Here is a 16,230-nt window from a genome sequence, read left to right on the forward strand (position 1 = left end):
AATTTCTTGGAGAGAAATGGTACACCACATATTATGAGATAATATTAGTAGAATAAGTTAAAATGACTGTGGTACCAGGTAAAATATTAAATCTATTAAATATTTATATATCCCTTTAACATATGGGGAGTTTCCAAAGCTCACTCTTGCTTGTGACTGTGTTACTGGATGACTTTCACACTGAGTGAATTTACTGAGTGCACTCCCTCTCTCTCCCCCTTACACACACTCATCCTCTCATGCACACACACACACACTCACTCACTCACATGCACAGGCTTCATCTACTCTGACTTTCCGAAGTCAGGCACTGCCTTGTAGTATTACCTGACGTGACTCTTTGTAAACTAAATACCGATCACTGAAAGAGTGAATTATCCACTGAAAAAGTGGTTTTAACTGCTGAAAAAATGTTCCGGAGCTGAAGAGCATACAGCAAGTACACAAATATTATTTGAGATTGTGAAAGCAGAGTAAAGCAGGTAGTTTCCAAAGCTGCAGCTTGGCTGGAGTGGGGTTTTTATGGAGGGCCTTTCTGATCCTCAAACCATCGCATCATTTTAATCTACTGGCTCCAACCATCCATATATCAATGTGTGAAGGAAGTAGGACAGACGTTGTGATTCTCACAATGCAAATGCAGAAAGTGAGCCTCAGAGGTGTTAAACTGGGTGAAATGTCCCTGTTTCCCATTTCCAATTGCAGGAAAGTATCTAGCCCTGGCACTGTATGCCTGATGACATTGATTACATCATTATTTGTGGTGTGCCAAGGGACTGGAAAGAACATGGGGTCAATCAGGAGGGAAATGGTTGAACAAATATGATATACTCATACTATGAAATACCATGCTGCTATTTAAAATAATGGCTTAGATCTAAACTCAGAAAAGCAAGTTAGAGAAAAATATATATAATACAATTCAATTTTTTACTTAAAAAAGGAAAGATCGTGTTTAGGTAAAATTACTTGTAGGGGTTCATGGAAGATTAGTGAAAGATAGATATATACTAAATCATTAGTATTACCTACTTGAAGAGAAATAGGCTATAGGGATGGTCAAAGGAGATGGAAGAGTGAATAATTAGCTTTTTTGTTGTATAATTTCATTTGTTTCAAAAAGTAATGTTTTTGCAATTTAAAAAATCTGACAAAGACTATGTAAAACAATAAAATAAGATTCTTTCTTCTAGTTCTATTATTAAGTGAAGTAACCTCCCAAGATTACCTTAATTGAAAGGAGCAGCATTAGTGCTTGTTTTTGACCCCAAAACCATGGCCTTTCCTTAGCGCTACAGCTGTCTCTTCTGTATCAAGTCTGTGTAAAACTTCGCACCCTTGAAACTAGCATTGGGTGAACACACACAGAAAAGAGCAGAATAATGTCACATAAGAAAACACAGCCCAAATTATTATTGTTGTTAGCACAGTGTTTAATGCAAATTTAAGCATGTGAATCAGGTATCACAATAGCTGTTGAAGAAATGTAATGCTGACAGTATTTGGCAATAAAATAATAATCACTGTGTATATCTCTGATGAAATGAGATTTAATACATTTGAGCTCCTAATTGTCTGCCACACTACATTAGAGATGGATACAACTATTGTCTCCACTGCTCAGAAATGTGAAATTCAAAGCAATATGCACGGTGTCTTGAAATAAGCTAGCTTAATGAACCAGCAAATTAGACCTTTCTATCTCTTTATTTAACAACCAGTTCCATGAATGTATCAGAGTTCATTACAAAAGGGCAAAATTTAAAGAAATGCTGCTAAATTCATTTATGATTAGAACTAATGGCTTTGAAAAGACTCCTCATATTTTTAGAGAAAGCCATTATTTATTATTGAATTTATATGGCTTTGGGTAATAAACATTCAATCTTTTCTCACTTACATCTGTTATTTATAATTTGGATTTTGTAAAACAGCCACACACAAAAAATCTCCCATAAAGAAATCAACTTTCCCCAGCTAAACTTGGCAATGACATTCAGAAAATACAACGGCAAAACTTTCTTCTTGATTTGTGTCAATGGTTCTCAGTGGGGGTGAGGAGGATTTTGGCAATGTCTGGATACATTTTTGGTTGTCACAGCTAGTGGGAGAGGGAAGGACACTGCTACTTGCATCTGGTGGGTGGAGGCCAGGGATGCTGCTAAACATCCTGCAATGCACAGAACAGACACCCACAACAAAGAATTATTCAGCCAAAATGTGAATAGTGCTGAGACTGAGAAACCCTGAGCTGTGTGTATGTGTCTCATTTAAAGAATGCTCCATTTCATTCAACGTCTTCTAAAATGAGATCACTCTCCATCCTGTCACGTAGGCTTAGAGCGAGACCAAGGGAAGGAATGGATCTGGCTCAGATGATTTTTTTCCCCCAAATCGTTATAGTAATAATGACTTCAGCATCTGCAATAAAGATGATAGAGTTTCATGATAATATAGATGACTTAAGTTTGTTCAATCATTTACATTATCTTCCAGGAGATACCTTTCCCATTTGAAATTAAAAGCATCTGATTACCTAATACTTTTCAACATGTTAGCATATTGGTTGAACATATTTAAAATAAATCTGTTCGGGACTCCAATTTAGACGAGAAGAGTCAGTAGCCAGCAGGTCTATGGCCAGAGTCAAGAATGCAGGCAAACAATGGGAAGATCAAAAGGTCTGATTCAGCCTGGGCATGGTGGCACACGCTTATAATCCCAGCATTTTGGGAGGCAGAGGTGGGAGGATTGCTTGAGGCCAGGAGCTTCAGACTAGCCTGGGCAAAATAGTAAGACCTTGTCTTTACAAAACAAACAAACAAACCACACTCTGATTTTTATTTTAGATTGGGGGAACATGTGCAGGTTTTTCTTTATCTCCCATAAAGAAATCAACTTTCCCCCACTAAACTTGGCAAGGGTATATTGGGTGATGCTGAGATTTGGGCTTCAATTGGTCCCATCACCCAGCATAGTACCCAGTAGGAAGTTTTTCAGCCTTTGTCCCCTCACTCCCTACTCCCTCCCTCCTTTTGGAGTCCCCAGCATCCACTGTTCCCATTTTTATGTCTATGTATACTCAAGGATTAGCTCCCATTTATAAGTGAGAAGATGCAATATTTGGTTTTCTGTTTCTGCATTAATTCACTTAGGATAATGACCTCCAGTTGCATCCACATTACTGCAAAGGATGTGATTTTGTTCTTTTCTATGACTATGTAGTACTCCATTAGTGTATATGTACTACATTTTTAAAATTCAATCCACCATTGATGGACAGCTAGGTTCATTCCATGTATTTGCTATTGTGAATATCGCTGCAACAAACATACAAGTACAGGTGTCTTTGGTAGAACAATTTGTTTTCCTTTGGGCATATACCCAGTAATGGGATTGCTGGGTCGAATGGTAGTTCTCTTTTTAGTTCTTTGAGAAATCTCCAAACTACTCTTCACAGTGGCTGAACTAATTGCAATTTTCTTTAAAAATAGCCTGGCCTGGTGGCATGTGCCTATTGCCCCTGCTATTCATGAGTCCCAGCTCAAGCCTAAGAGTTCAAGGTTACAGTGAGCTATGATCTTACCACTGCACTCCAGTCTGGGTGACAGACTGAGACCAAGTCTCTTTAAAAAAATCTGATTCACTTTAGCTCAGAATTGCTTGGAACATTATTTACAGTCTGTTTCAAGGTAGAAATTGCACACTTTTGATAGGAATCAGTTTAATTCGAATATGGTAGAATTTCTCTTTTGGCATTCTAGACGTAGGCTAGCTTTTTCTCTAATCTGTCTATCATATGCATGCATGGGGAAACTGGTTAATTTGATATAATTTAACCTGACACTTGTAGTTCCCCTATGATAACAATGATCAAACTTTGTATCTAGGCCTTATTTAAATAAAATCTAATTATTATGAAATAGCCCAGTGAGGAAAAATAAAAGACACTGAAATTCTTTTCATCCAAAAGAAAATAATGATCAAGCATTGGCAGGGTGCAGTGGCTCACCCCTGTAATCCCAGCACTTTGGGAGACTGAGGTGGGCGGATCACAAGGTCAGGAGTTCGAGACCAGCCTGGCCAATATGGTGAAACCCTGTCTCTACCCCGTCTCTACTAAAAATACAAAAATTAGCTGGGCGTGGTGGCACGTGCCTGTAAGCCCAGCTATTTGGGAGGCTGAGGCAGGAGAATCACTTGAACCCTGGAGGCAGAGGTTGCAGTGAGCCAAGATCGTGCCACTACACTCCAGCCTGGGCGACAGAGTGAGACTCTCCATCTCAAATATAATAATAATGATAATAATAAAATAAAATCAAGTATCAAAAATTAAAACATTCGAATCCTAATTTGTTAAACTGCTAGGGAACTAGGGTGTCCTGAAGTAAACCTGGTTAAATATAAAACATGTTCTTATATCCTTCTATCTCATTAAGTAGAATAAATATAATTGAAACATTCATGACTTAAGGATTGTATAATGGTGGATTTCCTTCGGGAAATATTTTAGTGGTTATATGTTTATTGCCATACATTTTTAGGAAAATAAATGTTACTAGCACATCAAATACATGATTTCACCAATATTACTGCTCTTGGAAATAATGAAATAGATCTTGGTGCTAAGCTCAACTTGATTTAAAGACAAATATTAGTGATGGTACGGCTGGTACTCAGATGTAGCAAAAATTGTGACTGGTATCCAAGTGAATGGAATCCTGTGGCAGTACTTCAGAGTCATCATTCTGAACATTTTTATTGTATAGCCCTGGGGTGAAAAAAGTGAAAAGGATGAAGGTTAAATGACCTCAGTGTATGTCTTTACACTTTTGGTTTTTACAATTAAGAACAGTTAACATTTATGGGTGCTTGTGGTGCACCCAATAACGTTTACATAGTGCTTAGTACATGCCAGGTGTTGTAAGAATGTTACTTGTTTATTGTTTTTAATTCGTTTAACGCCACAACAACCTCATTTAATAGATTACAGCTAGTACATGGTGAGGCTGGGATTGGCACCCAGGCGTCAGCTTCTGGAGTCTGTGCTCTTTGACAACTCTGCAATAATGCATCTCTTGTGATAACAACAAGTACCGCACATATTATCTCATTGAATTCTCACTGTGCTCTTCTGCTGAGCTTCATTATCTCACTGAATACATGATGTCAATGGGGCAAGCCAATTCATTTCTCAGTAAGTTGTATGGCGGGAAAAGCTTTCAATTACCCAAGATTCTAAGTCAATTAAAACTAAAGTGGGGAGGGCACAAGAAGAACTGCTAAAGTGTGAAAATCAAAAAGAATGTAGAATTTCAATTAACATTTATTTCATATCTCATCCTTTTCAAAATCCATTCTTTGTATATATGTTATAAAGCATTTATGCATCATTGCAATTGTACACTATGTAGTTTATCTTTATATTTTTTATTTGAGACAGGGTCTTCCTGTGTCACCCAGGCTGGAGTGCAGTGGCATGATCTCAGCTCACTGCAACCTCTGACTCCTGGGTTCAAGCATTCCTCCCACCTCAGCCTCCTGGGTAGCTGGGACTACAGGCGTGCTCTACCATGCCCGGCCAATTTTTGTATTTTTAGTGGAGATGGGGTTTTGTCATGTTGGCCAGGCTGGTCTCAAACTCTTAACCTCAGGTGATCCACCCGCCTCAGCTTCCCAAAGTGCTGGGATTACAGGTGTGAGCCATTGCACCCGGCCCATTATGTAATTTATAAATACATATACAAATATTGGGAATGCATGATCAAAAATTTTATACTGATGGAATGTTTGCACTTAATATATATTTTATAATAACTCCAGGTTTTCTCCCTGCCTGCGCCATTTCCATGACATAAGCAAGTCAATTTGGAAACTTGTATTATCTCCTTAAAACCTGTATCCACGCTTAAATGAAGTATGCATGACTTCATTCCCTACGCCATCCAAATTCATTCCCACAGCACATTGTCACTAATTGCCTGGGAGTATTTCAGACACACAAAGTATATCTTACCTTGAGACTTCATCTACGAGACAAAACCAAAAACAAAACAGCTAATTGATTCAGAAAAAATATCTCATTGTCTGAAGGAATCCAAGAGGTTGAATGAATTAGTTGTTAGGATATCCATTGTGCTAGGCACAGCAGGTACCACACGTCTGGGCTCTGTCCTGATGGAGCTGACAGTTTATTGTGGCAGTAGGGAGCACAAATCCCTGGCAGTATGACCTTGAGCAGGTGATTCACCCTCTCGGTGCTAAGTTTTCTCATTTTTGCAATGGGCATAATAACAGCACCTACCTCAAACGGTTGTGGTGAAGGAGATGGTGAATTAATATATAGAAAGTGTCTCGCACAGTGCCTGGCATCCACAAAGCACTATGTTCTCTGTTTCGTTGTTGTTTTTGTTTCTCATTGTCAAAGAAGGTGAACGAAGCACTAGATCCTCATCACTTTGTGTGATGATTAATGTCATGTGTCTGCTTCACTAGGCCACGGTACCCAGATATTTGCTCCACCCTTATTCTAGGTATTTCTGTGAAGGTATTTTTAAACAAGATTCACATTTAAATCAGTAGTCTTTGAGTCAAGCAGATTAACCTCAATAATGTGAGTGGCCTCACCCAGTAAGTTGTGTGGCCTCACCCAATAATAATAATGTGGCCTCACCCAATAAGTTGAAGGCCTTGAGAGAAAGGACTGACCTCCCCCACGGAGGAGGGGATTCTGCCAGCAGACTGTCTTCGAGGTTGAACTGCAATACCAACTCTTCCCTCAGGTCTCCAGCCTGCTGGGCCACCCTGCAGATTTTGGATTTACCAGCCTCCACTATCTCATGAGCCAATGCTTTAAAATCTCAATCTCTCTCACTTTTTTATTTCTCTCTGTCATACACATCTATGTGCGTATATATGTGTGTATACTCATATAAGAGAGATATGTAACTCTGTATTCATCCATAAGTAAGAGTCACTTAAAGCTAAGAGTTTCTTACTGATACAGAGTAATACATCTCTCTTAAATGAACACACACACACACACACACGCGCGCGCGCGCGGGTATATATGTATACACATCCTACTGGCTCCGTTTCCCTGGAGAAGCCTGACTAATACACTGTGGGATAATGGCAGCTAGCATTTATTGAGTCCATTCTACATACTGTTTAACACTTCAAATATGATCTTACTTATTCTTCAGAAAATCCCTATTACCAACCACCATTTTACAAAAAAGAAACCGAGTCTAAGAGAAGCCGGCGACTTTGCCCCAGATCATTCAGCTAGTATGTGGCAGAGGCAGGATTACTCAAGTGCCTCCCTCACTTCTCCAGTACAAGTAAATGCTGTCATTGTTTGAGTATTCATTCAAAGGTTTTGAATGGAGTGATCTGTCTTCAGTATGCCCACAATGCCAGGTGATGTAGAAATATTTTTGTGGCTATTTTAAAAACGCTTTCAGGCTATTGAGAGATACTAATTGCCAAACAAATTTTGCCTGCTTTTTTTTTCTCTTTCTTTTTTTGTTTTTTTGAGATAGGGTCTCTCACTCTGTCACCCAGGCTGGAGGGCAGTGGCATGATCATTGCTCACTGCAGCCTCAACTTCCTTGGCATCAGCCTCCTGAATAGCTAGGACTACAAGCACGGAACCACACCTGGCAGTTTGTTTTTTTAAGCAGACACTCATGTTGCCTCACTATGTTGCCCAGGCTGATCTCGAACTCCGAGGCTCAAGCAATCCTTCCACCTCGGCCTTCCAAAATGCTAGGATTACAGGCATGAGCTACCACACCCAGCTGACCACTTCTAATTGTAATTCTTGCCTGGGCTGAACTGTTGAACTGTTTCAGCAAAGCTATTTGCAATACATCAGACAGAAGCTAAGTAGACAGCAAAGAACATGGAGACGACCCAATCCTCTGCTACAAGGGCTACCTGGCAGAAGGGAGCAATTTTAACATCTTGGAGTGAAATTAGCCAAGGTATCATGACCAACTGTGGTTTTTGAGGGAAATAAAATCTCTTTTGAGTTAGTTGAGAGCAACAGCTGTTTACCAATGGACTTTCAAGACCTCTCCTTCCTATCACTATGCATATTATGAAATTAGCAAATCCCATCAGACTTCTTCCAGTAAATAACTGTGACTATTGAATGAAGCTTATCTGAGGGTTTGCCAAGCACATTTAAACCAGTCCGAGAACCATCGGGCAAACCCACATTAGCTAGCATTCACAATTTCCTTTTATGTGCAAAGCTGTTTCTAAAATTTAAGAGTTCAAAAGAGCTTTGAAGGAATATTTTTATAATCTGTGCCACTGGGTAACAGATTGAGTTTAGCCTCAACTGGTGATATTTGTCTCCTTAATTATCAGCAATAACAACACTTTAAATTGATATGGTGCTTTTAATTTTGCAAAGAATGGTCAAGTTCATTTATCAACTCATCTACTTTGTTGTATTATGCTATAATTTTCAACTATTAGTCTAAGACAACAGGCTAAAATATGAAGAAAGATGGGCTAAGGAGTGCTGTCAACATCTTTTTTTCTTAAGCTGAATTTAGGTGATGATGACATGATCTAAAGATACTTTTGTTATCTGAGATAACTTATTTAGTCATCACAGACGTAAAATATATACTTGATAGTAAATGCGTAGAGAACACTTAATGTTGTTGTAAAAACTTTAATTCGCATGCACATTCTAAGTATAAATATGAAAACCAATGATTGGCAAATGACTGGAGAACTTTCTTTGCTGTTTATCTCTGTCTGCGAGTCTAGGAAATTGAGAGTTTGCTATACTATCAAATACCATGCTTCAAAAAATACTACAAAGGGGTTAAGAGCAAGCAAAGGGCTTGGCCTTGGCTTTTGAATGGTCTATGCTGTGCCTGGCTATAGAAGCATCTTTCTATAAAAAATATTCATATACTCACCATAATAGGAAAGTAATAATTATGTCGGCAAACCCTTCAGCTATAAAACTTGCTAAATGGTGTTTAAAACAGCAGGAGAGCATTTGTCTATACATTTTGTACTACTGTTTTGCATTGTATGGATTAGGATTATATGGCATATTTTAACATTATGTGACAAAGGAAGGCAACAACTCTGAAATATATGAGGTTGTAAAACTTATATTTAGATATTTCACTACATAAGGAGACAAGTTCGCAAAGTGAAATTAATAGAAGGGATGTGTTTGTGCAATTTTAGAAGGTAAATCAAAGTAAAGCTATTTGGTGTGGAATTCTCATTCAGGAATAAGTCATGAAAACAAATTAGTCAATGAAAAGTACACGTATACATAAAATACGTACTAGATTGTACTCTCATGTTTGAAAGTAGAAAGGCATTATCAAATAACTATAAATGGTATATTACTGCATCAGAATCAACTCTTATAGCAAGGGATGCTTATACCTGTTGCAAAAAAAATGCTGTCTGTGATTAGTCAAAGTTCACAATTTGTTTTGTCTCTGTCTATTGTATTTCCATAATTCTAGCTATTCCTGTTCCAAATTTGGTGTTACACAGATCCAAGAAGCAATTTAGAAGTTTGTTCTCTTTCAATGTGCTCAGCAGAATCACTACTGTCATTGACTATTACCCAAGAATGATGTTTCTGTCGCTTTCTCCACTGTATCTTCCATGAGCTCTCTATCTGAAATAGCAGAAGGGAAGACTTCTATTCTGGCAGCAGAAACCCAGCACCACAGCATTGCACAACTCCAGAGGCAATATTCACACTGTAGTTTATGTGAATTCCTAGTGTCATTTTTATAGACTACCGTGTGAACGGTGCCCTTTGGAGTGCTGCAAATCCTCTGAAATTAATTTCACCTATTAAATTAACAAAAGCTTATAGGGTTATCTCAAGAACACAGGAGGTTTTCTCCAAAGTTGGCTTTCTCTCTTCACCTTTATAAGGCCAGACACTTCCATCTCAACCTTGGCTTTGCTTGGCCTCTCAGTGCAGGCACCAACAGGATTGATGGGATTTGGAAATCTAAATGGCCCAACGTTCGTCAGGCATCCACCCCATGGTCCAATTAGCTGTGGCCACAGAAGTGGTTTTGTGCCATCCGCTTAGTAAGAGACAGAATCTCTGAGAAGCGGTATGGATCAGGCAGGCAACTGGCTACTGAGCTGGCTGTGGTTACATAGATAATGCTGGATTTTTTCGGGAGAGCAAATACTCTCTAAAAATTTTCTCATTATACAGAAGTCATTGACTCTATGAGTACTTACCCTTTCCTAATAGTGAAACTGCCATCATCTGGCAGATTGTATTATTAATTCAAAAAATATTTATTTTTTATTGTAAATAGATCGTATTATTTATTCAAAAATAAATAATAAATAATTATTTATTATTCAAAAATAAATAATTTTTGAATAAACAATACAATCTACCAGATGATGGCAGTTTCACTATGAATCAATTATCCCTGTGAATCAATTATCATTTCCTGCCCCATGACTGCAAGTCAGGCCTGGACCTGGCACTTGAGGAAAGGCTAGTGAAATTGCTGTTACTTATCAGCAGACGCCTTAAGGGCCATCATCCTCTTTCCTTGCTGCTCTTCTCCCTCTGCTGTGATAGAAGCAATGTTAATATTTGAGGTAAATATCCTTGTGATGTCAGTTAGTGATATTATTTCATATTATTTCTGTCCCTGCCCCTCCACCCTGCCATCTTTTGTTCCTGTTTTTCCTCCCCTGCCTTCTTTGTGGTTATGTTGTAGAAACTCATGAATCTGTTATATTCTTACAAAGAATGTTGATGGTTTTGTTTTAGCAGGCAATTAACTTAAACAGACTCAAACTAGGAATTCTGTCTTGTGTTTGGCGGGCTGCAGCTCAGATCTCAATTCTGTTCTCTAAGCCTGACCTACAAGCTGCTTTGAGTCTGCCCCATGCACAGATCATTCAGGTGTCAGGAACTGGGGCAGTATTTACGCACAGAAGGCTTTTGAGGCTCCTATGCCCTGGCTGTCATTTCTGGGATTCTCTCGTCACTTTCCAGTAGCAGTGGTTGCCCCAGAACCTTTGGTTCTTCAGGCCAGAAAGAGCAGATGTTCTAGCGGGTCTTGCCCATTCATGCTGTCTGCAACCCAATCTCAGACTGAAGTCATGAAAATGGGAAACTCACCCTCTGATAATCCCTCTTTCATATTTTGACTCCCTCCTAAAATCTGCCTGGTTTTGCTCGCTCTCCAGAGTATTTTGTTTGGAGTTCAGAGCTGTTGCCTGCAAACAGGCCAGGCTCTTAGAAATCTACTCTGTCATACTGACGTGTAATTCTAAAGCCAGTTCAGGCATATAATAACAAAAAATAAACTTTTGTGGTTGAAAGCCATTAAGACCTGGGGTTATATTTGTTTCTGCAGCCTAACTTACCCAAAACTGGAATGTTGCTTCTTAACCGTTTCACATCTATATTTGTGAAATCTTATTCAAGGACAAATGAATTTCCCTGAATGTTTCTGATGCTGTGAATTTTGCTTTTCTTCTTCCACTGTTAAGATACTTTAAGTGGTACCCTTTCCTTCTTAACTTCTGCTGAAATCATGAAGAAGACTGTTCCTTAACTTTTTAAGAAGATATTCTCTGTTCCATGTTTGCACATTCCATCCTTATCACTGAAACCACAGGGTTTACAGATCAGTATTCATCATCTAAAATGAATACACATCTACCATACTGTGCTACTGACAAAATTGGTCTTGGTAAATTATGAAACATTTTATTTGAAATATATGGTGAATTGATTTCTGCTAAAGCATGGTAACATAAAAAACCTGTAAAGAAGGGGTAAAAACAAATTAAGCAAAGGAAAGCATTTTTCTTGGGATTGTCATTTCAATGTTCACTTCCCTAGAAATGATTCCATAAAAAGCATGACTTTCTTCATATAATATAACCAAGCAGGTCTCTGGCATAGATGTTAAGTATTATGATATTGCCTTTAATAAAATGCAAGATTCTAAATATGCAACCTTCAAAATTAGTGTAAAAACTCTACTTCTCTCTCTTAGTTGATTAAAATCATGAAAAAAGAAATACACACATATACATTTATATTAATATATTTTCCCCTAAGTTGTTACTTTCCAGTCTAGCATCTAATTGGTAACAAAAATCTCTTTATGAAAGTCTACAGGGGGGTTGTAGATTAGAAAAGCCTTTTTGAAATTCATGACAATCTTTTAGTATTATCAATTTCCACTTAACTTACCAGAAAGTCTGGGAGGCTGACAATGAGAGATGTCCTATAGTCATCTTCACAGCTTCCTCTTTTTTATTTGAACATTTATCTACAATTATTTTTGTAAATAGGCTGTAAATATATTTATATAGCTCAAATTATGATTTCTTTTTTTATTTATGTATTTTCTTCAGATTCTCTCTATCACTTATTCAACCAACATTTATTGAATGGCCACTTTGGGCCAAGCACGGTGGCTGCAGGAGTGAACAAGACACAGCTGCAACAGCCTTCATGGTTCTTCCTTCTTTTTTTTTTTTTTTCCCAGGTGGAGTCTTGCCCTGTTGCCAGGCTAGAGTGCAGTGGTGTGATCTCGGCTCACTGCAACCTCCGCCTCCCAGGTTCAAGCCATTCTCCTGCCTCAACCTCCCAAGTAGCTGGGACTACAGGCCCGCACCACTACGCCCAGGTAATTTTTGTATTTTCAGTAGAGACAGGGTTTCACCATGTTGGCCAGAATGGTCTTGATCTCCTGACCTCATGATCCGCCTGCCTCAGCCTCCCAAAGTGCTGAGATTGGTTCTTCCTTCTCTAGGGGAGGCAGACAGCAACCATTGGCACAAATACAATCACTTCAAGTTGTCAAATATGCTATGCAGAAATGTAAAGCAGGATAAGGGGTCAAAACCTACTGGAATGCTCAATTCTCTTTAATTTGTTTACCTTTGCATCATTCTGAATTACAGTAACTGCTTTGAATTATAAGCAATCCCTGCACAAAAGATTAATGGTTTATGTACATTTTGCTTCCACCCACCCCAAATTCCACCACGCCTCTGATGCTGCCCTTCCTGAGGAAACCAAAGACCTCCTCATCTCTAAGTTCATTGAACATCTCTCATGCTTTTCCTAAGTTGACTCCTTTATGCATCTCTCAATGTTGCTCACTCGCCAAAAAATTGCTCCTGTCCTGGGATCACCTCTGGCCATGCTTTCTCTGTATCCTCTGGAATCTGAAAACATTGAGGAGCCTGGAAGGGCCGGGTCCTCCACCCTTTTCTCCTTTTTTTAAAACATTTCCCTTCAGGCATATTATGCATCCCTCATGACTGCTTCATTACCCACATATACTCCAATGACTCAGAAACTCGTGTCTCCAGCTGAGGCATTGCTCCCAAACTCCAGACTAGTGCCACCAACTGCCTTAGGACACTTCTCCTTGGATGTGCCTTGGGCTTCTGACATTCAATTAGTTCAACACTGAGCTCAGCATCCCATTTGTCTCCACACACCCACCCAACAATTCCCCATCACAGAAAGTGGCACCACCATCTACTCCTCAGCTGCCTAAGCCAGAAAGCAGGTGCCATCCTCTCCCTCACCCTTCTCATCTTCTTAATTACAAAATATAGTGAAACTGACTTATATATTGCTCAGATCCATCCACCTGGCTTCATCCTCATTCCTATTCCCTTAGACCAAGCCACAGGGTGACAGACACACTCTCAGATTTGCTAATTTCATTCCACCCCCTACCCTGCAGCCAGGATGAACCATCTGAGCTCTTCCTCTGATTGGGGCTGTCCTAGGCTTGAAGTTCTTTATAGCTTCTCTCAGGGAAAAAGACTATCGGACATTAACCTATGCACCATTGCAGATTCTTTCAATTTCTTCATTTCTGAAGAAGCTCAGTTTGGCCATGCATGAACACCCCAAGCTGGTTGGGGCCCAAGTTGAAGCCGTGGGCCTGTCAAGTCTACACACCAACCTCTGCTTTGAGTCATCCCTCCACTTCCAGAATGGGATGAAATGTTGCATGATGGCGCATGACATCTGGCTTCCTAAGCAGCCTCCAAGCACCAGATGCTACAACCCAGAAGTGTGGGGAAATTAACTCCCCATGGATGCTCCCTGAATAAGGGAAAACAGGAGGTAGAGTGTAGCTGGGCAGATTAATTCCTCCTTCTCTCTGTTTTCATGGCCTACTACAAGACAGAGTTTCTTCCCACAGCCTTTCCAGAGCAATCCCACGTACCAGGCAGACTCACCTGCTGAGCCACCTGCTATGCCTCTTTTCGGCTCCTTGTAACCTGGTGGCCACACAGTGGTGTGTGACAGTTTCCTCACCATGCCTGACTTCTTTATTTCCCATACTTCCCTTTTTAACTTACCTTTTAAACCTTGGACTTGCACCTCCCGAAATGTCAGCACTTTAGTTTTTGACTCAGGTTCCACTTTCTGGAGGACCTGGGCTTAAACAAGAGCCGAACTTGTCGGTCACTGCCTACATCACTGACTTCATCTCTTTTTCTATGTACTGAACCCTTTCCTAGCTACCACCCCCTGCAGTGTCACGGATGTGCCAGATACTTTCTTTCCTCTTCCAGGCCTTTGGATATGACCTCTCGCCGCTCTGCTGGGGAAATCTTAGGTCTCACCTGGGAAGCATATTTTTACACGACTGTTGCATTGGACTGGTTCATGTACCATGTTTAGATGCCCATGGCACACTGTGCCTTCCTGGGAAAGGGCTCATCCCTCTTGTTTACTTCTTTGTCTTCTCCACCTGGCAGGAAGTTATTCACTATGTACTCTAGTGCCTGCTTCAATGCCTGACACGTAGTGTCCAATAAATATTTGATGAATGATTGGATAAATGAATACATGTTTTCAAAAGGAGACAAATTCCCTGGAGAAGGTACACAAGCAAGAAAATTATGCAAGTGTTCAATTTTTGTCTATGAAAGCTTTAGTATACTTTTTAAAAAACTGAAGCATATTACATTCCATTTTTTTTTCTTTCTCACTATGAATCTTCATAGAAGTATGAAGTATGGGGGGCTGAGGCAGGAAGCTCATTGAGTCTGGGACGTCAAGGCTTCCGTGAGCCCTCTTGGTGCCACTGCACTCTAGCCTAGGCAACAAAATGAGACCCTGTCTTAATAATAATAATAATAATAATAATAATAATAATGAAATGGCCAGGCTCAGTGGCTCATGCCTATAATCCCAGCACTTTGGGAGGCCTAGAAAGGAGGGTTGCTTGAGGCCAGGAGTTCAAGACCAGCATGGCCAACATGGTGAAACCCCATCTCTACAAAACACCTTAAAAATTAGCCAGATGTGGTGGCACATGTCTGTAGTCCCAGCTACTCAAGAGGCTAAGGTGGGAGGATCACTTGATCCTGGGAGGTCAAGGCTATAGTGATCCCAGATAACACCACTGCACTCCAGCCTAGGCAACAGAGCAAGACCTTGTCTCAAAAATAAATAAATAAATAAAATAAAAAAATAAGACAGTAAGGAGATGTATTCTTACCTAACTGGAAGGAGTGGCACTATCAGTAGCTGAAAGATGTCATCAGATACTTAGCTCTCTCCATCTCTCCACTCCATCTTTCTCACGATGGTGTAAGCCTAGTTTCCAAGTGCCTCATAATAACAAGACGGTTGTCAGTGGCAACTGGAGCTACATACTTCTTTGTTCTCAACTACCTGGTGAAAAATGGAAAAACCACACCTCTAAGTGTGTAATATAAATGTTTCCTTAATTTTGACTGAACCACTCCTAATCACAGGACCAATGTGTGATGGAGGCAGGTGACGGGGGAATGGCACCTGCCGATAGCCTCCTTAAGATTCACTCCTGCTGGGTGTGGTGGCTCACACCTGTAATCCCAGCACTTTGGGATGCCGAGGTGGGCAGATCACAAGGTCAGGACATCGAGACCATCCTGGCCAACATGGTGAAAACCTGTCTCACTAAAAATACAAAAATTAGCCGAGCATTTTTTGTATGGTAGCCGGTGCCTATAGTCCCAGCTACTCGGGAGGCTGAGGCAGGAGAATTGCTTGAACCAGGGAGGCGGAGGTTCCTGTAAGCTGAGATCGTGCCACTGTACTCCAGCCTGGCAACAGAGTGAGACTCTGTCTCAATTTAAAAAGAAAGAAAGAAAAAAAAAAAGATTTACTCCTAGAGCCTTGGTCGCATTCCTCTAAGTCTTGGGACA

General features: G+C 39.9%; 1 long non-coding RNA gene across 1 annotated transcript; it reads right to left on the reverse strand.

Moving 5' to 3' along the window:
• Positions 1 to 1,688: 1,688 nt before the first annotated feature.
• Positions 1,689 to 14,363, reverse strand: LOC110742549. The gene is made up of 3 exons (XR_004182138.1): positions 14,269 to 14,363; positions 12,251 to 12,329; positions 1,689 to 2,421 (listed from the first exon to the last, which is right to left on the reverse strand). It is a non-coding gene; the product is annotated as an uncharacterized LOC110742549 (long non-coding RNA).
• Positions 14,364 to 16,230: the final 1,867 nt, after the last annotated feature.

Source organism: Papio anubis, chromosome 2 (assembly GCF_008728515.1).
Source record: "Papio anubis isolate 15944 chromosome 2, Panubis1.0, whole genome shotgun sequence".
Classification (NCBI taxonomy): Eukaryota; Metazoa; Chordata; class Mammalia; order Primates; family Cercopithecidae; genus Papio; species Papio anubis.